Source organism: Carcharhinus amblyrhynchos, chromosome 6, assembly GCF_965287045.1.
Source record: "Carcharhinus amblyrhynchos chromosome 6, sCarAmb.v2.hapA, whole genome shotgun sequence".
NCBI lineage: Eukaryota > Metazoa > Chordata > Chondrichthyes > Carcharhiniformes > Carcharhinidae > Carcharhinus > Carcharhinus amblyrhynchos.
This window is the reverse complement of record NC_137329.1, coordinates 67,279,841-67,305,359: the sequence shown is the minus strand read 5'-3', so window position 1 is coordinate 67,305,359 and position 25,519 is coordinate 67,279,841. Positions and strand designations below refer to the sequence as shown.

The window sequence follows — 25,519 nt, the reverse complement described above, 5'->3', positions numbered from 1 at the left end:
GTGTACAGATACCACCACCACATGGGAAGAAGGTTTTCATGTGCCCGCTAATCCTTCTACCAATCACATTCAATCTGTGCCGCATAGTAATTCACCCCTCAACTAGGGGAAAACAGATAATTCCGGTCTACCCAGTTTTGGTCCTTTATCATTTTGTACACCTCAATTAGGTCACCAATCAAACCTCATGCTGTACATGTTCAAGGAATGTTTGATGGGGACAGTGAAGAGGGAACTTTTCTCTATCTAAATTCAGCCATAATGTGGAGATGCCAGCATTGGTCTCAGGTAAACACAGTAAGAAGTCTCACAACACCAGGTTAAAGTCCAATAGGTTTATCTGGTAGCTTTCAGAGCACTGCCCTTCATCCGGTGAGTGGGAATTCTGTTCACAAACAGGGCATATAAAGACACAAACTCAATTTACAAAATAATGGTTGGAATGCGAGTCTTTACAGGTAATCAAGTCTTAAAGGTACAGACAGTGTGAGTGGAGAGAGGGTTAAGCACAGGTTAAAGAGATGTGTATTGTTTCCAACCAGGACACTTAGTGAGATTTTGCAAGTCCAGGGGGTTATAGTGTGACATCAACCCATGATCCCAGTTGAGGCCATCCTCGTGTGCAGAACTTGGTTATCAGTCTCTGCTCAGCGACTCTGCGTCGTCATGTGTAATGAAGGCTGCCTTGGAGAGTGCTTACCCGAAGATCAGAGGCCGAATGCCCATGACCACTGAAGTGTTCCCCAACAGAAAGAGAACATCTTGCCTGGTGATTGTGAATGTGTTCATTCATCCTTTGTCGTAGCATCTGCATGGACTCCCCATTGTAACATGCCGACAGTGTATCAAGTAGTCAACTTTGGCCAAGTTGCAAGTGCATGTACCATGTACCTGCTGGATGGTGTTCTCATGTGAGATGATGCCATCCATGTCAATGATCCAGCATGTCTTGCAGAGGTTGCTGTGGCAGGGTTGTCTGGTGTCTTGGTCACTTTTCTCCTGAAGGCTGGGTAGTTTTTTGCAGACAATGGTCTGTTTGAGGCTGTGCGGTTGTTTAAAGGTAAGAAATCGGGATGGGGGTGATGGCCTTGGCGAGATGTTCATCTTCATCAATGACAGGTTGAAAATTGAGCTGCTTGTTGGGAGTCTGTGATGCAGACTGCAAGGCCACAGAAATTCTGTTCTTGTATTTTCAGCCAGGCTCTCATCAAGTGCAAACTGCTCAATCTGTGCGTTGTGTGTCAGGCTGAGATTAGAGAGAGCAGTAGGGACTAGGTAATGTGAAAGCTAAAATGTTGCAGCTGCTGCTACATCCAGCTCAACAAGAGCGCCTGCGCCCTCAGGGGAGGGGGAGGCAGCGCCTGCGCCCTCAGGGGAGGGGGAGGCAGCGCCTGCGCCCTCAGGGGAGGGGGAGGCAGCGCCTGCGCCCTCAGGGGAGGGGGAGGCAGCGCCTGCGCCCTCAGGGGAGGGGGAGGCAGCGCCTGCGCCCTCAGGGGAGGGGGGGGCAGCGCCTGCGCCCTCAGGGGAGGGGGGGGCAGCGCCTGCGCCCTCAGGGGAGGGGGGGGCAGCGCCTGCGCCCTCAGGGGAGGGGGGGGCAGCGCCTGCGCCCTCAGGGGAGGGGGAGGCAGCGCCTGCGCCCTCAGGGGAGGGGGAGGCAGCGCCTGCGCCCTCAGGGGAGGGGGAGGCAGCGCCTGCGCCCTCAGGGGAGGGGGAGGCAGCGCCTGCGCCCTCAGGGGAGGGGGAGGCAGCGCCTGCGCCCTCAGGGGAGGGGGAGACAGCGCCTGCGCCCTCAGGGGAGGGGGAGAGAGAGTCAGCGGGAGGAATATGAAACACCAAGGAGGTGTATCGTCGGGGTACGAGTTGTGTTGTTTTTAGAACATAGAGCACTACAGTGCAGAAAGAGGCCCTTCGGCCCATTGAGTCTGCACTGAACACAGTCCCATCCAGGCCCTACCCCCATATCCCTACATAGTATACCACTAATCCCACTCACCTACTCGTCACTGCAGACTAAGGGGCAATTTCTCAACATGGCCAATCAACCAAACCCGCACATCTTTGGACTGTGGGAGGAAACCAGAGTACCCAGAGGAAACCCACGCAGACACGAGGAGAATGTGCAAACTCCACACAGACAGTGACCCGAGCCGGGAATCGAACCCAGGACCCTGGAGCTGTGAAGCAGCAGTGCTAACCACTGTGCCACCGTGTTGTGGGAGGGATTGGGGTTTAGGATGGAAGAGAAGCCAGGATAAGATGGGACAGAGACCAGGGATTAAGTCATGGGAGAGTTGATGTTTAGGGTGGTGGGGGTTGGGCTTATGGTGAGTGAGTGACCGGAGTTAAGGTGAGGGGGAACCAAGGTGATGGTGGGAGAGGAGCCGGTGTAGAAGGCGGAGGGATGGCCGGCGATGGGGGCCGGGGCGACGGCAGGGGCAGGTTGAAGGTGGGAATGGGGCTGGAATTAAGTTGGGTAGAATTGTTGTTTCGGGTGGGGAGGGGTTGTGGTTTAGGTTGGACCAGTGGAGGAGGTAATGAAGATGCAGCTGCCAAATGGAACCCTCTACTGGCTAACCTTTGACAGTGAATTGCCCTTTTCCTTTGTATCAACTTACTGAACCCAATTCACTGCTCGTGTGACTTTGCAGAGAATAAAACACAGATGGGGCGACTGCTTTGGCCAATGCCTCTGTCGTCCAACATGATAGTTTGCCATTCCCTCCGTTTCCACCCTCCCCTCTCATACGAACATAAGAAATAGGAGCAGGAGTAGGCCATCTAGCCCTTCGAGACTGCCCCGCCATTCAGTAAGATCATGGCTGATCTGAAGTGGATCAGTTCCACTTTCCCACTTTCTCTCCATAACCCTTAATTCCCTTGTCTATCAGAAACCTATCTACCTGTGACTTAAATATATTCAGCGAGGTAGCCTCCACCACTTCAATGGGCACAGAATTCCAAAGATTCACCACCCTTTGAGTGAAGAAGTTCCTCCTCAACTCTGATCTAAACTGTCCCCCCGTCCCCCCCTTATTTTGAGGCTGTGCCCTCTAGTCCTGCTATCCTTTCTAAGCGGGAAGAATCTCTCTACCTCTCAGTCCTTGCTCTACTCCCACATCGAAATAAAGCTGCATAAACTTGAGCAATAGTGTCCTAGTGATTGATTATGCATTTTCCTGCCTTCCAGTCTCTACACTGTACTTAGGAACATAGAACATTACAGCACAGTACAGGCCCTTCGGCCCTCAATGTTGTGCCGAGCTATTTCCAATCCCAACATCAAGCTATCCCCTCCCTATCATTCTGGAGTGCTCCATGCGCCTATCCAATAACCGCTTGAAAGTTCCTAAAGTATCCGACTCCACTATCACAGCAGGCAGTCCATTTCACACCACAACCATACTGAGTGAAGAATCTACCCTGGACATCCCTCCTACATCTCCCACCATGAACCTTATAGTTATGCCCCCTAGTAACAGCTACATCCACACGAGGAAATAGTCTCTGCACATCCACTCTATCAATCCCTCTCATCATCCTATAAAACTCTACTAAATCACCTCTCATTCTCCTCCGCTCCAAAGAGAAAAGCCCCAGCTCCCTCAGCCTTTCCTCATAAGACCTACCCTCCAAACCAGGCTGCATCCTGGTAAATCTCCTCTGCACTCTCTCCAATGCTTCCACATCCTTCTTAAAGTGAGGTGACCAGAACTGAACACAATATTCCAAACGTGGTCTCACCAACGTGCGGTATAGTTGCAGCATAATCCCCCGGCTCTTAATCTCAAACCCCCTGTTAATAAACACTAACACGCTATAAGCCTTCTTCACGACTCTATCCACTTGACTGGCAACCTTCAGAAATCTTGGATATGAACCCCAAGATCTCTCTGTTCCTCCACATTCCTCAGAACCCTGCCATTGACCCTGTAATCTACATTCAAGTTTGTCCTACCGAAATGAATCACCTTGCACTTATCAGGGTTAAACTCCATCCCCCACTTTTCGGCCCAGCTCTGCATCCTATCAATGTCTCTTTGCAGCCTACAAGAGCCCTCCACCTCATCCATTACTCCACCAATCTTGGTGTTGTCAGTAAATTTACTAACCCACCCTTCAGCCCCTTCTTCCAAGTCATTGATAAAAATCACAAAAAGCAGAGGACCCAGCACTGACCACTGTGGTACACCACTGTTAACTGGCCTCCACTCTGAAAATTTTCCTTCCACCACTGCCCTCTGTCTTCTATGATACAGCCAGTTACTTAACCAATTGGCCAAATTTCCTTCTATCCCACACCTCCTTATCTCCTTCATGAGCCTACCATGGGGAACCTTATCAAATGCCTTACTAAAATCCATGTACATAACATCAACTGCTCTACCTTCGTCCACACAAGTTACATCCTCAAAGAATTCAATCAAATTTGTGAGGCAGAACTTAGCCCTCGAAACCGTGCTGACTATCCCAGATTAAACTGAATCTTTCCAAATGGTCATAAATCCTATCCCTCAGGGCCCTTTCCATTAACTTACTGACCACCGAAGTAACACTAACTGGCCTATGATTACCAGGGTCATTCCTATTTCCTTTCTTGAAAAGGGGAAACAACATTTGCCACTCTCCAGTCCTCTGGCACTACCCCTGTGGACAGTGAGGACCCAAAGATCAAAGTTAAAGGCTCTGCAATGTTATCCCTTGCCTCCCAAGGTATCCTAGGATGTATCCCATCTGGCCCAGGGGACTTATCAACCCTCAGGTTTTTCAAAATTGCTAATACATCTTCCCTCAGAACATCTACCTCCTCCATCCTATCAGCCTGTATCACGCACTCCTCCTCAAAAACATGGCCCCCCTCCTTAGTGAACACTGAAGAAAAGTATTCATTCAACGCCTCACCTATCTCTTCTGACTCCATGCACAAGTTCCCACTACTATCCTTGACTGGCCCTAACCTCACCCTGGTCATTCTTCTATTTCTGACATAAGAGTAAAAAGCCTTGGGGTGTTCTTTTATCCGACCCACCAAGGGCTTCTCATGCCCCCTCCTAGCTCTCCTAAGCCCTTTCTTTAACTCATTCCTAGCTAACTTGTAACACTCAAGCGACCCAACTGAACCTTGTTTTTTCATTTCAGCAATTTCAGACAGTAATCTCACTTCATATTCCATCAGACAATGCATTCTGCTAAAATTTTCACCATTTTCATCACATCATGGTCCACCCTTAGCTTTCTTTTTAATGGGATGTGGGCCTCACTGGCTGGTTGGTATTTGTTGTCCATCCCTAATTGCCCCGGTACTGAGTTGCTTGCTTGGCAATTTCAGAGGGAGGAGTTAAGTGTCAAACAAATTGCTGTGGATCTGGAGTCATATGTATGCCAGTCCGGGTAAGCATAGCAGATTAACACCCTTGTTGAAAAAGCAGGTAACTTTCAGCAAGTTAGCTTGGGAAAACGTTTGAGTCCATTATAAACAATGTCACAGCAGAGCACTTAGAAATGCATAATATAATCAAGTAGAGTCAGCATGACTTCATGAAGAACATAAGAAATAGCAGCAGGAGTAAGCCATCTAGCCCTTCGAGCCTGCCCTGCCATTCAATAAGATCATGGCTGATCTGAAGTGGATCAGTTCCACTTTCCTGCTTTCTCCCCATAACCCTTAATTCCCTTGTCTGTCAAAAACCTATCTACCCGTGACTTAAATATATGTAGCGAGGTAGCCTCCACCACTTCAACGGGCAGGGAATTCCAAAGATTCACCACCCTTGGAGTGAAAAAGTTCCTGCTCAACTCTGATCTAAACTGCCCCCCCCTTATCTTGAGGCTGTGTCCTCTAGTCCTGCTATCCTTTCTAAGCGGGAAGAATCTCTCTACCTCTACCCTATCTATCCCCTTCATTATCTTATAATAATATAATCTAATATGAAGGAGAAATCATGCCTGACAAATTTATTAGAATTCTTTCAGGTGGTAACATGCAAGATACATAAAGGAGAACGAGGAAAGTCATAGAGGTTGACAGCATGGAAACAGGCTCTTTGGCCCAACTTGTCCATGCTGCCCAGTTTTTACCATTAAACTAGTCCCAATTGCCCACATTTGACCCATATCCCTCTATAAAATATTACCCATGTAACTGTCTAAACGCTTTTTAAAAGCCAAAATTGTACCTGGCTCTACGACTACGTCTGGCAACTCATTCCAGACACACACAACCCTCTCTGTGAAAAGCTGCTCCTCTGGACCCTTTTGTATCGGTCCCCTCTGACCTTAAACCAATGCCCTCTAGTTTAAGACTTCCCTTTCATTGGGGAAAGGTTTTGATTATCCATCCTAACTATGCCCCTCATTATTTATAGATCTCTATAAGGTCACCCCTATGTCTCCTACACTCCAAGGGAAAAAGTTCCGGTCTATACAACCTCTCCTTATGATTCAAACCATCAAGTCCCAGTAGTATCTTAGTAAGTCTTTTCTGCACCCTTTCTGGTTTATAATATCCTTTCTATAATAGGGTGACCAGAACTTGCACAACTCCAACAAGACGTCCCAACTCATGTATTCAGTGTTCTGACCAATATGTAATATTGGTAATGATAATAATAATATAATCTAATATGTAGATGTAATATACTTGGATTTCCAAAAAGCATTTAATAAAGCTACTTAATAAGATCAAAGCCCATTGAGGCTCGACATAGGATAGTATACTAGCATGGCTAAAAAGTACGCTAACTAATTGAAGACAGCCATCATATTTACAGTCTGGCAACCTGTAACTAGTGGGGTGCCACAGGGATCAGTGCTGGGGTCACAATTATTTACAATATATACTGATGACTTAGATGAGGGAAGTGAATGTACTATTGCCAAGTTTGCGAACATAAAAATTGGTAAGACAATTGGTGAGGATGGCACAGGGAGTCTACAGGGATACAGACAGGTTAGGTGAGTGGGCAATAACTTGGCAGATGGAATATTATGTAGGAAAATGTGAAGTAATGAACTTTGGTAGGAGGAATAAAGGAGCTGTTATTATTTTTTAAATAGGGAAAGACTGCAGAAACTGCAGCACAGAGGAATTTGGGGGTCATAGAGTCATATACAGTAAAGGCCCTTCAGCCCATCGAGTCTGCACCAACTATAGCTACCATTAAAGGTGCACTAATCCCATTTTCCTGTTCTTGGCCCAAATCCTTGAATGTTATGATATTTCAAGTGCTCACCCAAATATTCTTTTAGAGGTTCTAAGTTTTCCAGTCTCCATTACCTTCCCAGGCAGTACATTCCAGATTCCTACCACTCTGAGTGAAAAATGTCTTTTACAAATCCCCTCTGAATATCCTGCCTCTTACCCTAAAACTATGCCCCCTTATGACTGACCCATCAACAAAGGAGAACAGCTGCTCCCTACCCCTCAAAATCTTATGCACCTGAATCAAAAATGTACCTGCCTCTATTACTACCTCTGGCAGCTTGTTCCAGACACTCACCACCCTGTGTTTGAAACAATTGCCCCTCTGGACACTTTTGTATCTCTCCCCTTAAACTTATGCCCTTTAGTTTTAGACTCCTCTACCTTTGGGAAAAGATATTATCTAGCTGCTCTGTCCCGTCATTATTTTATAGACCTCTATAAGATCACCCCTCAGCCTCCTACACAGAGAAAAAAGTTCCCAGTCTATCCAGCCTCTCCTTATAACTCAATCCATCAAGTCCGGTTAGCATCCTAGTAAATTTTTTCTGCAATCTTTCTAGTTTAATAGTATCCTTTCTATAATAGGGTGACGAGAATTACACACAGTATTCCAAGAGTGGCCTTACCAACGTCTTGTACAACTTAAACAAGACGTCCCAACTCCTGTATTCAATGTTCTGACTGATGAAACCAAGCATGCCGAATGCCTTCTTCACCACTCAGTCCACCTGTGACTCCACTTTCAAGGAGCTATGAACACGTACCCCTAAATTTCTTTGTTCTGTAACTCTCCCTCGTGCCCTACCATTAACTGAGTAAGCCCTGTCCTGGTTCAATCTACAAAAGAGAACAGCTCACCACCACCTTCTCAAGGGCAATGAGGATGACAATAAATGCTGGCCAAGCCAGCAATGCCCACATCCTGTAAATGAATAAAAAAAACCCAGGAACATATGCGGGAAACACTCAGCAGTCGCACAGCTGCTGTGGAGTGGAACGGAGATAATAGTCTAATTTTATGATTTGCAGGAAACAGTAAGGTGGTGTGAGCTAAGAAGATCGTGGTAAACCAGGACAGACTGACTGCCTTGATGTTCACCCAACGTAGGGGCACTTTACTGATAGTGGAATTGGAAGTATGCACATTTCCATTGGTTATGGCCCAATTGCTCACCATTTACAGTAACAGTGCTTGGCCCTGTGATTATTTTGTACTTCAGCAACCTGCTGTTGTTTGCAGCTATCCTGCCTGTCACAGCAATGGTCACCTTTCCCACTGATGGTACAAAGGCTGTTGACCCTATGAATGGGCCACCAGTTTTTTGTGATGGTGGTCATCATTAATAGGATGGCAGTCCCAACAGCAGCCACTTAATTTGCCACTGGCAAAATGCGGCGTGAGGTCTATATGCGGGCAATTGGGATTAGTTTAGGGATTTTAAAAAAAGGCTGCATGGACAAGTTGGGCTGAACGGCCTGTTTCCATGCTGTAAAGCTCTATGATTCTAGAACTGCTGCAGTCCCTGAGGTATGGATACAACCACAGTCCTATTGGGGAGGGAATTCCAGGACTATGACCCAGCAACAGTGTAGAAATGGCGGTATATTTGGTGATGGCTTGGAGGTGGTGGTGTTCTCAGGAATCTGATGCTGTTGTCCTTCAATATGGTAGTAGCTCTGGGTTTGGAAGATACTGTCCAAGGAACTTGGGGGAGTTGTTCATGGTGTCTTGTAGAAGGTACACAAAGCTGCCACTGTGTACGGAGTCAGGGGGTGAGTTACTCACTGCAGGATTCTTAGCTTTTGACCTGATTTGGAGACACGGTATTTATATGGCTAGTCCAGTTCATTTTTTGGTCAATAGTAACCCCCAGAACGCTGATAGTGGGGAAATTAACAATGGTAGTGACATTGAATGTCAAGAGGCGACGGTTAGATCCTCTCTTGTTGGAGATGGTCACCGCCTGGCACTCATATGATGCGAATATTACTTACCACTTGTCAGCCCAAGCCTTGATATTGTCGAGATCTTGCTGCATTTGAACAATATCTGTTTCAGTACCTGAGAAGTCATAAATGGTGCTAAACATTGCGCATTCCACAGAATCCATACAGTGCTGAAAGAGGGCCCATCAAGTTTGCACCAAACACAATCCCACCCTGGGCTATTCCCACAATGCAACATATCTATCCTGCTAATCCCCTGACATTAGGGTCAATTTAGCATGGCCAATCAACCAAACCAGCACATAGAACCATAGAATCATACAAAAACTACAGCACAAACAAGCCCTTCGGCCCACAAGTTGCGCCGATCATATCTCTACCTACTAGGCTTACCTATAACCCTCAATCCTGTTAAGACCCATGTACTCATCCAGAAGTCTCTTAAAAGACCCTATCGAATTTGCCTCCATCACCACCAATGGCAGCCAATTCCACTTACCCATCCGTCCTCTGAGTGAAAAACTTACCCCTGACATCTCCTCTTTGGATTGTGGGAGGAAACTGGAGCACTTGGAGAAAACTCACCAGACATGGGCAGAACATGAAAGCTCCACACACACAGTGACCTGAGGCCAGAATTGAACCTGCGTCCCTGGCACTGTGAGGAAAAAGCGCTAACCACCCCAAATCAGCGAACATTTGCACTTCTGACCTTATGATGGAAAGAAGGTCATTGATAAAATAGTCGAAGATGGTTGGGCTTAGGACACCACTTAAGAGCTTAGGAGCTCCTGCAGTGATGTCCTGGAGCTTAGATGATTGACAACCACCTTCCTTTGAACTCACATTGCTATATGAGATCATGCTGTGCACAAATTGGCTGCCAAAGCTGCAACAACAACTCAAAATTGTTTCAGGGGCTGCAAGCAATTTGCAGCATTCATAGGTAGTGAAAACCGAAAACAAAGCTGATCCACAAACACAGGCGCTCTTCCAAAATCAACATGATTGGATGTTGGCAGTTAATGTTTGTCGAAACATTTCTGTGAGAAAACAAAGAAAACCCAGCAGTACCAAGCTCAGCATCAAGGGTTTAATTAATACTGCCATCAGAACTGTCAGTCCCATTGACGAGAGAGCTGGACATGGACCTGAACTGCAAATCAGTTGTCAACACATATTTAGATATTCAGTAAAAGTGGAGCACGGGCAAATTAAATGAATATTCCCAAAAGGTTCAGAGGGCTGGCAGCATTAGTGCCAAACCTACCAAAATATTCTCCAATACTACAACACACCTGTACGATTCCCCACAGAATAGTGAAAACTGTATACCCTCTCCTGCACGAAACGAGAAATAATTATTAGCAAAGAAACTCACAGGATAAATTGTCACCATTGAAAGTCACTGGATAAACTCTTACTATTGAAATACATGGGTCAAATTCTCACTATTGAAACTCAGCAAACAAACTCTTACTAATAAAATCACTGTGTAAATTCTTGCTGTTGGAACTCACTTCACAAAGTCTAACTATTGAAACTCACTGTATAAACTCTCACTATTAAACGTCACAAACAGACTGTCACAATTGAAATACACCATGAAATTCTTACTACTGAAACTAGCGAAATGCACCATAACAAATTGTTACTATTGAAACTCACAGAACAAACTCCACTGAAACCCACCCAGCAAATTCTTGTCATTGAAACTCACCAGGCAAACTCTTACAATTGAAATTATCTCTCTACGATTTAAACTCATCACGCAAATTCTTAGCGCTGAAACTCATCAGACAAACTCTTACTCTTGAAGCTGACCGGACAAACTCTTTCTAGTGAAACTCATCAGACAACTCTTACTTTGTTGCGAAGTTGAGTTTGTGGAGTTGGAATTTGATGTTGATAAAGATGTAAAAAAATTGTAAAAATATTAGAGGGGAAAACATTGGGTGCTGCCTTTAAAAGCTGGTGTTTCTTTCAGTGCTTGGAGGTTTAATGTGCAAAGTAGACACAAATCCAAGCTGAAACATTTTTAATCAGAAAGTCAAGCAGTTGTCTTAACAAGACAACCTGTTCTTTTAAAATTTCACCCAATGAGTTTAAAGTAGACACTGAGCTACCAAGAACCTAAAACATTAGAATTTGATGGTGCTGATAAAATCAGACCAATCCTCTTACAGTAAAATTAATGGGTCATCACATATAAAAGTAAGTGCAAGGGAGAAAAATGGATGATAACAACGGCCACTCAAGTCTCAAGAGGGCGACAGCAGTTCTCCAGCCTGCTAAGTTCCTATATCTCTTAGAGAACACACCATCTAATCAGCGAAAGGTACCAAATCAGAAAGAACTTACGGACAGAGAAACCAACCAAGAAATTCCAGACGGTTGCAAAACACACAAAATCTGGTTGCATATTTTTTGAGAGTGAGAAAATTCTATTATTAATTTGTTAATGAATGGACATTGAGTTATAGAGGTTTACAGCATGGAAACAGGCTCATCGACCCAACTTGTCCATGCCACCCCTTTTTTATAACCACTAACCTAGTCCCAATTACCTGCATTTGGCCTCTACCTGTGAAGCACAGTGGTTAGCACTGCTGCTTCACAGCTCCAGGGTCCTGGGTTCGACTCCCGGCTCGGGTCACTGTCTTCTTGTGTCTGCCTGGGTTTCCTCCGGGTGCTCCAGTTTCCTCCCACAGTTCAAAGATGTGCGGGTTATGTTGATGGGCAATGTCTTAGCATGGCCACTTGGCGTCCAGGGATGCGTAGGTTAGAGGGATTAGTAGGTATAATATGTAGAGATATGGGGGTAGGGGTAGGGGTAGGGCCTGGGTGGGATTGTGTCTGGTGCAGACTCGATGGGCCGAAGGGCCTCTTTCTGCACTGTAGAGTTCTATGATTCTATGATCTCTCTGTACCCAATTAACCCATGTAACTATCTAAATGCTTTTAAAATTGATCCCGCCTCCACTACTATCTCTGGCAGCTTGTTCCAGACATTCACCTCTGTGTGAAAAATTGCCCCTCTGGACCCTTTGCATTTCTTTCCTCTCACCTTAAAACTATGCCCTCTAGTTTTAGACTCCCCAACCTTTGGGAAAAGATGTTGACTTTCCAGCTGATCTATGTCCCTTGTTATTTTGTAGACCTCTATAAGATCACCCCGAAGTCTCCTATGCTCCAAGGAAAAAAGTTTCAGTCTAACCAGCCTCTCCATATAATTCAAACCATCAACACCCAGTAGTATCCCAGTAGATATATTCCCGACTCATTCTAGTTTAAAAACATCCTTTCTATAATACGGTGATCAAAATTGCACACAGTATTCCAAGTGTGGCCTCACCAATGTCTTGTACAACTTCAACAAGACGTCCCAATTCCTGTATTCAGTGTTTTGACCAATGTAACAAAGCATACTGAATGCCTTCTTCACCAGTCTGTTCCACCCGTGGTTCCACTTTCAAGGAGCTATGAACCTTTACCCTGAGATCTCTTTGTTCTATAACTCTTCCCAACATGCTACCATTAACTAAGTAAATCCTGCCCACAATCGATCTACCAAAATGCATCACCACGCATTTATCCCAGTGCCATTCGTCAGCCCACTGGCCCAATTGATTAAGATCCCTTTGCAATCCTAGATAACCTTCTTCAATGTCCATTATGCCACTGATCTTGGTGTGATCTGCAAACTTCCTGACCATGCCTCCTATATTCTCAAAGAACAAAGAAACTTACAGCGTAGGAACAGGCCCATCGGCACCAACCATGTTACCCAACTTAACTAAAACCTTTCAGGGGCCATATCCCTCTATTCCTATCCCATTCACGTATTTGTCAAGACGCCCCTTAAAAGTCACTAACGTATCAGCTTCCACTGCCTCCCCTGGCACCCACCAACCTCCGTGTAAAAAATCTGCCCCGAACATTTCCTTGAAACCTCGCCCCTTGCACCTTAAACCTATGCCCCCTAGTAATTGACTCTTCCACCCTGGGAAAAAGCTTCTGGCTGTCCACTCTGTCCATGCCTCTCATAATCTTGTACACTTCTATCAGGTCACCCCTCAACCTCCATTATTCCAGTGAGAACAAACAACTTTGTCCAACTTCTCCTCATAGCTGGCAAATCTTTTCTGTATCTCTCCAAAGCCTCCACATCCTTCTGGTAGTGTGGCGACCAGAATTGAACACAATATTCCAAGTCAGGCTTAACTAAGGTTCTATAAAGCTGCAACATGCCTTGTCAATTTTTAAACTCAATACCACGACCGATGAAGGCAAGCATGCCATATGCCTTCTTGATTACCTTCTCCACCTGCATCAACACTTTCAGTGATCTATGTATCTATGCACCCAGACTCCTTTGCCTATCAATACTCTTAAGGGTTCTGCCATTTACTGTATATCTCCTATTTGTATTAGGCCTTCCAAAATGCATTACCTCACATTTATCTGGATTAAACCCCATCTGCCACCTCTCCGCCCAAGTCTCCAACTGATCTATATCCTGCTGTATCCTCTGATGGTCCTCAAATCCACCAACTTCTGTGTCGCCCGCAAACTTATAATCAATCCAGTTACATTTTCACCCAAATCACTTATATATTACAAACAGCAAAGGTCCCAGCACTGATCCCTGAGGAATGCCACATGTCAAGGCGCTCCATCCAGAAACGCACCCTTCCACTGCTATCCTGTCTTCATTGACCAAGCCAGTTTTGTATCCACGTAGCCAGCTCACCTCTGATCCCATGCAAATTCACCTTGTGCACCAGTTTGCCATGAGGGACCTTGTCAAAGGACCTCTCATCCAAATCATTAATATAAATGACAAATAACAATGGACCAGCACCGATCCCTGAGGCACACCACTGGTCACAGGCCTCCGATTTAAAAAAGCAACGCTCTACAACCAGCCTCTATGTTTTGCCATAAAGCCAATTTTGACTCCGTTTGGCTACTTCACCCTGGACCACTTCTAACAGATTACGAGAGGAGATATTCCTCTTTGGGGAATTCAGCGTCACTTCTCAAAAGGGGATCAACGTCCGCATTATAACACTATTGAAACACGACTGGACAAATTCTTCCGATTGAAACTCACCAGACAAACTCTTACTATTGAAATATCGGACAAATTTTTACTGTAGTTTTATCAGATAAACTTTCCATGTAGACAACATCCATGGCCCTCCCCTCATCAATCACAGTCAAAAGCCGATATGACATTTACCTTCCTAATTGCTTCCTGCAATTGTATGTTAACTTTGTGAATCCCTTAGACTGGCACTCCCAAGTCTGAATATCAACAATTACAAAGCTCTTGCCTTTAAAAAACATTATTCTTTTATTCTCACGACCAAAGGGAATAACTTCACTCTTAGACAATACATTCCACCATCATCTATCTCTTTACTGCCTATCCTTCCCGCAGCTTACCACTCTCTGCTTTCTATCCATTAAACAATCCTCATCAATAGCAAGGTGGTACAGTGGTTAGCACTGCTGCCTCACAGTGCCAGGGAGCCTGGTCTGATTCCCAGCTTGGGTCACTCTCTGTGGAGTCTGCACGCTGTCCCTGGGTTTTCTCCAGGTGCTCTGGTTTTTTTCCCACAGTCCAAAAGACGTGCTAGTTAGGTGCATTGGTCATGCTAAATTCTCCCTCCGTGTACAACTGGCACAAGGGGACATAGTTTTAAATTGAAGAGTGATATAGGGCAGATGTTAGAGGTAGGTTCTTTACTCAGAGAGTAGTAAGGGCATGGAATGCCCTGCCTGCAACGGTAGTGGACTCGCCAACAGTAAAGGCATTTAAATGGTCATTGGATAAACATATGGACGATATTGGAATAGTGTAGGTTAGAAGGGCTTTAGATTGCACAACATTGAGAGCCATAGGGCCTGTATTGCGCTGTAATGTTCTATGTTTTACTGTCCAAACTCATCAGACACACTCCTATTCTTGAAACTCACCGGGCAAACCCTTATACTGAAACCAACCGAATAACCTCCTAGGGTTGAAACTCACCGGGCAAACCCTTATACTGAAACCAACCGAGTAACCTCCTAGGGTGGAAATTCACCGGGCAAACCCTTCCTGTGGAAATTCACCGGGCAAACCTGTCAGACTGAAACCCACCCGCCAAACTCTTATTATTCAAACACACCAGCAACTGTTCCTGGTTGAACCCCACCATACAAACTCTTACCATTGAAACTCACCGGGCAAACACATGCAATGTAAACTCACCAGACAAACTATAATGACTGAAATTCATCGCGCAAACTCTTACTGTTGAAACTCACCGAACAAATTCTTCCTGTTGAAAATCAGCGGATAAACTCCTGCTATTCAAATTCACAATTTTACAAGTTTGCTGATGACACCACTGTAGGATTCAGATCTTAAACAATGATGAGACAGAGTACAAGAAAGAGAGAATCTGGTGAACTTGTGCGATAACAATAATCTCTCCCTCAATATCAACAAAATGAGTGAGATAGTCATTGATTTCAGGAAGCATAGTGCCCTTGTTGACATCAGATGGATGAATTAGAAATGGTTGAGAGCTTCAAGTTTTTAGGTATCCAGATCACCAACAACCTGCCCTGGACCATCCATGCCGACACTATAGTTAAGAAAGTCCACCAATGCCTCTACTTTCTCATGACACCAGGGCAATTTTGCATGTCCATTATGAGTTTCAGCAACCCTTACAGATGCACCACAGAAAGCAGTTTTTCTGGTTGCATCACAGTTTGGTATGGCTCCTGCTCTGTCCAAATGTGTAAGAAATTACAAAGGGTTGTGAACGACGCACAGTCCATCACGCAAGATAGTCTTCCATCCATTGACTCTGTCGACACTTCCCGCTGCCTTGGAAAAGCAGCTAGCATAGTCAAGGACACCATGCATCCCGGACATGCTCTCTTCCACTTTCTTTCAATGGGGGGGAAAAGATAAAAAGGTCTGAGGTCACATATCATCCGACTCAAGAACAGCCTCTTCTCTGTTTTCAAATGGACTTACCTCGTATTAAGGTCATCTTTCTCTACACCCTAGCTATAACCGTAACACTACATTCTGCACGTTCTCCTTTCCTTCTCTATATACGATATGCTTTGTCTATATAGTGAGCAAGAAACAAGAAACGCACTGTACACCAATATAGGATTGGCAGCTCAACATCCCGGGATATAGAATCTTCGGGCACAACGGAAGAGTGGGTAAAAGAGGAGGAGGAGGAGGAGGCATTGCATTATTAGTTCAGGAGGCAGTTACTGCAGTGAGGTGAGATATCATCTTGGAGAGGACATCAAATGAAGCTTTGTGGGTAAAGCTTAGTAACTGCAGTACGCAGTATGTTCCTGTCAGTATTAAAGGCAAAGTAAGTAGGAATAAGGAACCTTGGTTCTCATGAGAGATTGTAACATTGATCAAGAGGAAGAGAGAGTTGTATGAAATGTGCAGGCAGCAAGGAACAGATCAGATGCTCGAAGAGTATAAAAAATGCAAAAAGCTACTTAACAAGGAAATCAGGAGGGCTAAAGGAAAACATGACATTGTTTTGGCAGACAGAGTGAAGGAAAATCCAAATAGCTTCTATAGGTATGTTGGGAGCAAAAGGAAAGTGAGGGATAAAATTGGTCCTCATGAAGACCAGAGTGGTAGACTGTGTATGGAACCAAAAGAGATGGGGGAGATACTAAATGGGTCTTTTGTGTCCATATTTACTGAGGAAATGGGCATGGAGTCTACGGAAACAGGCCAAACAGGTAGGGAGGTCATGGAACCTTTACAGATTAAAGGGGAGGAGGTGCTGGCTGTCTTGAGGCAAACAAGAGGGATAAATCCCCAGGACTGGACATGGTATTCCCACAGACCTTGAGGGAGGCTAGTGTTGAACTTGCAGGAGCCCTGGCAGACATATTTAAAATATCAATATTCACGGGGGAGGTGCCAGATGATTGGAGGGTGGCTCATGTTGTTCCGTTGTTTAAAAAAGGTTCCAAAAGAAATCCGGGAAATTACAGACCAGTAAGTTTGACGTTGGTGGTTGGCAAGTTATTGGAAGATGTGATAAGGGATAGGATCTACAAATATTTGGATAGACAGGGACTCATTAGGGAGAGTCAACATGGCTTTGTGCGTGGTAGGTCATGTTTGACCAATCTATTAGAGTTTTTCGAGGAGGTTACCAAGAAAGTAGATGAAGGGAAGGCAATGGATGTCGTCTACCTGGATTTTAGCAAGGCCTTTAACAAGGTCCCCCATGGGAGGTTAGTTCGGAAGGTTCAGTTGCTAGGTATACATGGGGACGTTGTAAATTGGATTAGACACTGGCTCAATGGAAGAAGCCAGACAGCGGTTGTGGAGGATTGCTTTTCTGAGTGGAGGCCTGTGACTAGTGGAGCGCCGCAGGGATCGGTGTTGGGTCCATTGTTGTTTGTCAATGATCTGGATGATAATGTGGTTAATTGGATCAGCAAATTTGCTGATGATACAAAGATTGGAGGTATAGTGGATAGTGAGGAAGGTTTTCAAAGCTTGCAGAGGGATGTGGACCAACTAGAAAAATGGGCTGAAAAATGGCAAATGGAATTTAACGCAGACAAGTATGAGGTATTCCACTTTGGAAGGACAAACCAAAGCAGAACATACACGGTAAATGGTAGGTCTCTGAAGAGTGCAGTTGAACAGAGGGATCTGGGAATACAGGCACAGAATTCCCTAAAAGTGACATCACAGGTCGATAGGGTCATAAAGAGTGCTTTTGGTACATCGGCCTTTATAAATCGGAGTATCAAGTATAAAAGTTGGAGTGTTATGGTAAGGTTATATAAGGCATCGGTGAGGCCAAATTTACAGCATGTGTACAGTTTTGGTCACCTAGTTACAGGAAGGATGTAAATAAGGTTGAAAGAGTGCAAAGAAGATTCACAAGGATGTTGCCGGGACTTGAGAAGCTGAGCTACAGAGAGAGATTGAATACGTTAGGACTTTATTCCCTGGAGTGTAGAAGAATGAGGGGAGATTTGACAGAGGTGTATAAGATTTTGATGGGTATAGATGGAGTGAATGCAAACAGGCTTTTTCCACTGCGGCTAGGGGAGAAAAAAACCAGAGGGCATGGGTTAAGGGTGAAAGGAGAAAAGTTTAAAGGGAATATTGGGCGCTGGGGGCGGGGGGGAGCTTCTTCACGCAGAGAGTGGTGGGAGTGTGGAATGAGCTGCTGGATAAAGTGGTAAATGCGGGGTCACTTTTAACATTTAAGAAAAACTTGGACGGGTTCATGGATGAGAGGGGTGTGGAGGGATATGGTTCAAGAGCAGGTCAGTGGGACTAGGCAAAAAATGGTTCGGCACAGACAAGAAGGGCCAAAAGGCCTGTTTCTGAGCTGTAATTTTCTATGGTCCTATGGAACAAAAAAGGGACAGCTATGTTGCTAGGTTCCCCTAGATAGTTAGCAGGAATTTAAAGAGCAAATATTTTTGAAGACAGTACAGTGGCACAGTGGTTAGCACTGCTGCCTCACAGCACCAGGGACCCGGGTTTGATTCCCGGCTTGGGTCACCATCTGTGTGAAGTTCGCATGTTCTCTCCCCGTGTTTGCCTGGGTTTCCTCCCACAGTCCAAACATGTGCCAGTTGGGTGGATTGGCCATGTTAAATTGTCCCTTAGTGTCAGGGGGCTAGCTAGGGTAAACGTGAGGGTTATGGGGATTGGGCTCAGGTGGGATTGTGGTCGATGCAGACTCAAAGGGCCAAATGGCCTCTTTCTGCACTGTAGGGATTCTATGATTTGTGCAATTTGCGGCAGGTGTAAAAATCATAAGAGGGTAATTGTATGAGGTGATTTTTAACTTTCCCAACATTAAATGGGATAGCCACCCATGTTACAGACTTAGATGGAGTAGAGTTCTTACAATGTATACAGGAAAACTTTAAGGTCAATATGTAGGGCATCCAACAAAGAAAGGCACAGCACTGGACCTAATTCTGGGAAATGAAGCTGGACAGATGGTTGATGTATTGGTGGGACAGCATTTTGGTGATAGTGACTACAACATGCTTCAATTCAAATTTGTTAAGGATAAAGAAATAGGCAAGGGTTTTGGATTGAGGGAAAGTAGATTTTAACAAAGTAAGGCAGGATCTGACCAAGGTAGACTGAAAACAGTTACTTGTGGGGAAATCTGCAGAAGATCAGTGGGGGGCATTTAAAGATGAAATGGGGAGGGTACAGGCTCAACATGTTCCCTTGAGAGTAATAGGAAGGTGTAATAAACTCAGAGAACCATGGATGACTGGAGACGTTCAGGATACAATGAGGAGAAAAAGAGAGGCTTTTAACAAGTATAAGGGTAGTAAGTCTGCCGAAGCACGAGTACAAAAAGTGCAGGATGGAGCTTAAGAAATCAATTCAGTAGAGCAAAGAGGGCATATGAGAAAGCTCTGGCTGGCAAAAGTGGAAAATCCTAAGATATTCTATAATTATATCAAAGGGAAGAGAATAACCAGAGAAAGAGTAGGGCCCATTGAGGACCAATGGGGAATTTTGTGGGTGGAGTCAGAGGACATTGATAGGGTGTTAAACGAATATTTCACATCTGTCTACATCCTCATTCTTATGGATGAAGTTATGGAACTCGGGGAGAGAGACTGTAAGGTTCTAAAGCAAACTGTCACAGGAAGTGACAAGGGATATATGCGGGCTTAAAAGTGGACAAACCTCCAGGTACAAATGAACTGTGTCCCAGGCTGTTGTGGGAAGTGAGGGAGGAAATTGCAGGGGCTCTGACCCTATTGAAACTCACAGCACAGCCTCTTATTACTGAAACTCAACGGGTGAAAATTTACCATTTAAACTCACCAACATCTTGTTGAAGTTGTATAAGACATTAGTAAGGCCACTCTTGGAATACTGTGTGCAATTCTGATCACCCTATTATAGAAAGGGTATTATTAAACTAGAAAGAGTGCAGAAAAAATTTACTATGATGCTACCAGGACTTGATGAATTGAGTCATTAAGAGAGGCTGAATAGACTGGGACTTTTTTCTCCGGACGTAAGAGACTGAGGGGTGATCTTATAAAGGTCTATAAAATAATGAGGAGCACAGATCAACTAGATAGTCAATATCTTTTCCCAAAGTTAGGGGAGTCAAAAACTAGAGGGCATAGGTTTAAGGTGAGAGGGAAGAGATACAAAAGGGTCCAGAGGGGTAATTTTTTCACACAGAGGGTGGCGAGTCTCTGGAACAAGCTGCCAGAAGTAGTAGTAGAGACGAGTACAATTTTGTCTTTTAAAAAGCATTTAGATAGTTACATGGGTACGATGGGTATAGAGGGATATGGGCCAAATGAGAGCAATGGGAACCAGCTGAGGGATTTTTAAAAAAAGAGCGACATGGATAAATTGGGCTGAAGGGTCTGTTTCCATGCTGTAAACCTCTATGACTCTATGGTAAACTCTTACCATTGAAACTCTCCTGGTAAATACTTATTATTGGAACTCACCGAACAAACTCTCACTACTGAAACTCACCCGACAAACTCTTTCTACTGAAACTCACCAGATAAACTCTCAGTATTGGAATTCAACTGACAAACTACTACTACTGACGCTCACCAGATAAACCTTCCCTGTTGAAACTCACCAGGGAAACTCTTCCTATTGAAACTCATCAGATAGAACAAAGGACAGCTAAGGGACAGGCCCTTTGGCCTGCACCAACCAAACTGCCCGTCTGAACTAAAACCCCCTACCCTTCCAGGGATCGTATTCCTCGATTCCCATCCTATTCATGTATTTGTCAAGATGCCCCTTAAAACTCACTATCATATCTGCTTCCACTACCTCACTGCAAAAACTTGTACTAGTGAAGCTCACCAGATAAATTCTTACTATTGAAACTCACTGATAATTTTCTTACTTTTGAAACCCACCTCACAAAATCTTACTGTTGAAACTCACTGGAAAAACACTTTCTGTGGAAACTCACCCAGCAAACCCTTACCACTGAAACTCACCCAGCAAACCCTTACCATTTAATCTCAACTGACAAACTCTTACTACTGAAACTCACCATACAAACTTGTAGTAGTGAAACTCACCGGACAAACTCATATCAGTGAAATTCACTAGACAAACTTTTAGCATTGAAACTCGCTGGACAAATTCTTAGTATTTCAAATCACTGCATAAACCCTTACTATTGATTGCATGATAGGCATATTTGATGTTTGTGTAGCGGTGGTCAAGGAATGTTTGGGACTCTGGTGGAACTGGAGACATTTTGGCAATATGTTGGTAGGACACTCCTGAGCTTGGCTGAAGCCCCCAGCCCTGATGAACAAGGCCTCAGATGTTTCATCTCAAGACTGTCTGTGGTGGTGTATATTTCCTTCAGTGCAATCTTCACATCCACATGGACAGGATGTAAACTGCTGTCAGAATAACAGAGGTGAACTCCCACGACAGTTAGTAGGAACACATTTCAACATCAGACACTCTTAGTCCGGGGAGCAGAAACTCACCAGTGTTGCTATGTCTGAGCACCAAGAAATGTTGATTAGAAGGCAGACTGCACCTTCCCTAGCCTTCCTCCGGTTGTCTGGCACAGTCCAGTGAAACAAGAGTGAGCCACGTCTCTATGAAACAGAACATACAGCAGTCTCTCAGTTCCCTTTGAGAAATTAGTCTGGCTTTAAGTTCATCTGGCTTGTTTTCAAGAGATTGGACATTTGCCACAAGTTGGGGAAAGGGGCCTTTGGATCACGTTGTTTCAGTCTCATTTGCAGGCCTGCAAGGGTGGAAATGTTGAAGGATAAAGCTATCTTAAATAGAGTATTGTGTAATGAAGCAGGATTGAAGCAATTGACTAAGTTCAAACCTCTTTTTAAAAGTGTGGCATTATCATTGTACTAAATGGAATAGTTTTCAAGCAAATCAAGTATCCCTGAGGCGCTGTGAGCCACCAGCAGTAGCAGATTTGTACTCAGCCAAAACTTGTAACCCCATGCCTCGGCATATCCCTAACTCTACTGTTACCACCACGACAGGGAATCAAACCTGATTCACTGAACAGTGAAAGGAAGGCATGGCAGGAGCAATACCAGGTATATCTAAAAAAAAGGTGTCAACCTGGTGAAGCTATAACACAGGACTATTTGCATGCCAAAGCGTATCAGCTAAGTGATCCCATAACTAAGATCAGATCTAAGTTCTGTAATCCTGCCACATTGAGCCATAAATTGTGATGGACATTTAAACATCTGCAGTAGCAGGCTGCAATAAATATCCCCATTCTCAATAATGGGGAGCCCAACACATTGTGCAAAAGATAAGGCTGAAGCATTTGCGACAATCTTCAGCCAGAAATGCCGAGTGAGTGATCCATCTTGGCCTCCAATTGAGGTTCCCACTATCACAGGTGTTAGTCTTCACCAATTCAATTCACTCCAAGTGACATCAAGGTACTCAAGCAGCACCTTTTAAAACCACTAGACTCCCCGGGCGAGCGCCACTGCACTCATCTCTCCCCGGGCGAGCGCCACTGCGCTCATCTCTCCCCGGGCGAGCGCCACTGCGCCCATCTCTCCCCGGGCGAGCGCCACTGCGCCCATCCCTCCCCATGTGACCACAACTGCTCCCTATCCCTGAGTGACCACTACACCATCAACTCTCCAAGTGACTATTACAGCCCCATCTCCCCAAGGGACCACTTACACTGCTGTCTCCCCTGAACAGCTGTCAGAAATGAAAAATGAAGAATGGTGTGATAATGATTGAGTCTTAATGAGGAAACACTAAAACACAAATGTGCATCTGGAGTGGTCCTGAAATTTTCCATAATCAATGAAAGTTTAAGGCAAATTGAGTACAAATTATCCAGAGAGAGACAGGAGCAACAAGCAATGTGATAAATGCAGATCTGACTGAAATAAATAAAACCAGCACTGTATCAGATAATACGAAAACCAAATGGATGTAACAATCATAAAATAACAGCCAAAAAAAGCCCCATGTTGAGGAATTAAGGACCAAAAGGCAACGAGGAAGAAAAGTTTTGAAGAACCTATCCAATGTACAAAACATTGTGGACGATTCAGCTCTGGAGAAAGCATCCTCATCCAGCTGGAGCAGTGTCGATGCTGGATTTCCTGGAAGTAAAGTACAGATTTCAGCTGCCATTTGGAAGCAGCAGAAAGCTGCAGATTTTGTTAACATAGCTCCAACATTTTTCAACTGGGTAAGAAACATCCTGCGAACAATGCAAAGGCTGTTTAACAACATCACTGAAGAAGAACAACTTCCTGAAGTCAGGGGAAATGCAATAAAATCAAATCATCACAAAAGCAGGAACCAAGCGAAAGGAGCAATTACAAAGGAAAGAACTGACTATTTACCTGGAACAGTATTTACGGAGACAACACAGAAGCATGAGGGGATATGGAAGAGTTGGTAGAATGTGGAGAACGCACTGATTCAATAGATCAACTATGACAGGACAGTTTGAGGAAATGTAGAGAACACATTCATTGTTACAACTTAATAAAATGATACAGTATAGAGGGATACCATTTGGCCCACTTTGAAAGAGCTGTTCAATTAGTACCACTGCCCTGCTCTTGCCCCCCTCAGCCTTCCTCCCCATACTCCTGCAATAATTTTTCCTTATCAAGTACATATATTCATCTATAGACTTCAATTAATCCTTTGACAGAAGGGACATGACGTGTCTTAGCATATATAGTATTTGGGAAAAACTGAGACAACTGTTGGAAATCTATAACAAATCCCTGAGATGTGCTAGAATGGATAAGAAAACATAGCTGGGGTGTTTAAGGGATGTAAAGGTTTCCTGATTTCTTTAAACTCGTACTGAAAACTACAATGAGTTTTGCTGCATCTAATAATTTGGAGGAGTGCAGCAAGATTTGAAACAAACATTCCCGATTTGTTGATAACATTGTCCTTGTAGCAACATCTAGAACAGATTTTCAGAGATTAGCTGATAAAGTGTATGTGGAGTTTAGGAAGTCTGGCTTGTGGATTAGCATAAATAAGGCGAAGGTCAAGTCTTTTAAGAATCAGGACGACGTACAGTTGACAGTTGGAGGGGAAGCAGCTGAACAGGTTGAAAAGTTTAGAACATAGAACATAACAGCGCAGAACAGGCCCTTCGGCCCACGATGTTGCGCCGACCAGCTTTTAAAAAAAAAACAACACTAACCCACTAATCTAAACCAATCCACGGTTTGGTGGTTTGGTGGTAAGTTTGGTGGTTTAGTGTCAAGAATGGAAGTTACTTCTACTACTTTTGGAAGATGAACAAAATATTCTTTAGAAACAAAAGTTGTCGATGTGTTGTCAAATTAAATTGTTAAGATTTATTAATGTGAAATACATTATTAATACAAAGGTGATAGCTGGGAGACTGGGTTGAGTGGGAGGAGAACAGGTACACTGAACAAGTCAATAAATTCACAGTGAAGAAAACTTCTGTGTCTTAGTTTTGGCTTCACCTGTTCAGAGGTCAGAGTTTATAAAATGGTGATGGTAATCTTTATAGCACTATGTTGATTGTAGTGCAGGAGTATGAAAAACAATAGGAGTGATATATGAAGAGTGGGCTTAAGGAACGATAGGATAGAAATAGCTTAAAAAAGAAACGTTCCAAGAGTGGAAACATGAAAACAGATCCTATGGCCCTGAACACTGAAGTTCATGCAACAAGAGATCAATTTATGCCTAGATTGACTTGTCACAAGAAAGACCTACAAGTGACTGAAGCTGTCAGGCCAGCTCCAAACCTATAAGCGTGGAGTAAATTCAGACAACAACCTGCACGGCATGACATAAATCATAATACAGAAACAGACCGCTGGATCATAAGAATTAGGAGCAGGAGAGCCATGCGGCTGTTCAACCTGTTCTCATTATTCTAAACTTAAGGGAATATAGGTCTAGTCCACTCAATCTCACCTCATTCCAGGAATCAGCTGAGTGAATCCTCATTGCCCCTTAGTCAGCTAAGAAAATCAAAACTGCACAGGGTCCTGCAGGTGTATCCTCATCAATAACCTGTATCATTCAAGTAAACCTCATTCATTCTTATACTTCAATTTCTTTGCATCAAAAGCTAACATACCATGTGTCTTCCTAAGGGCAGTATGATGGCACAGTGGTTAGCAATGCGGCCTCATTGTGCCAGAGTTCCAGGTTCAATTCGGTCTTGGGTAAGCATCCATGTGGAGTTTGCACGTTCTCACCATATCTGCGTGTTTCTTCTGGGTGCTCCAGTTTCCTCCAACAGCCCAAAGGTGTGCAGGTTTGATGGATTGGTCATGCTA

At 44.3% G+C, this 25,519-nt stretch overlaps 1 protein-coding gene across 6 annotated transcripts in view; it reads right to left on the bottom strand.

The window, feature by feature from the left end:
* The window catches only part of mical3a (microtubule associated monooxygenase, calponin and LIM domain containing 3a), a 422,657-nt gene that overhangs the window by 369,121 nt on the left and 28,017 nt on the right, over positions 1-25,519 (bottom strand). Inside the window, exon 2 of one of the 6 annotated variants that reach the window (XM_080190575.1) lies at positions 21,701-21,814. The exons of the other annotated variants lie outside the window; for them this stretch is intronic. The gene's annotated coding sequence lies outside the window, so the exon portion shown is untranslated. The remainder of the gene's footprint in view (positions 1-21,700; positions 21,815-25,519) is intronic. 6 annotated transcript variants of the gene reach the window in all.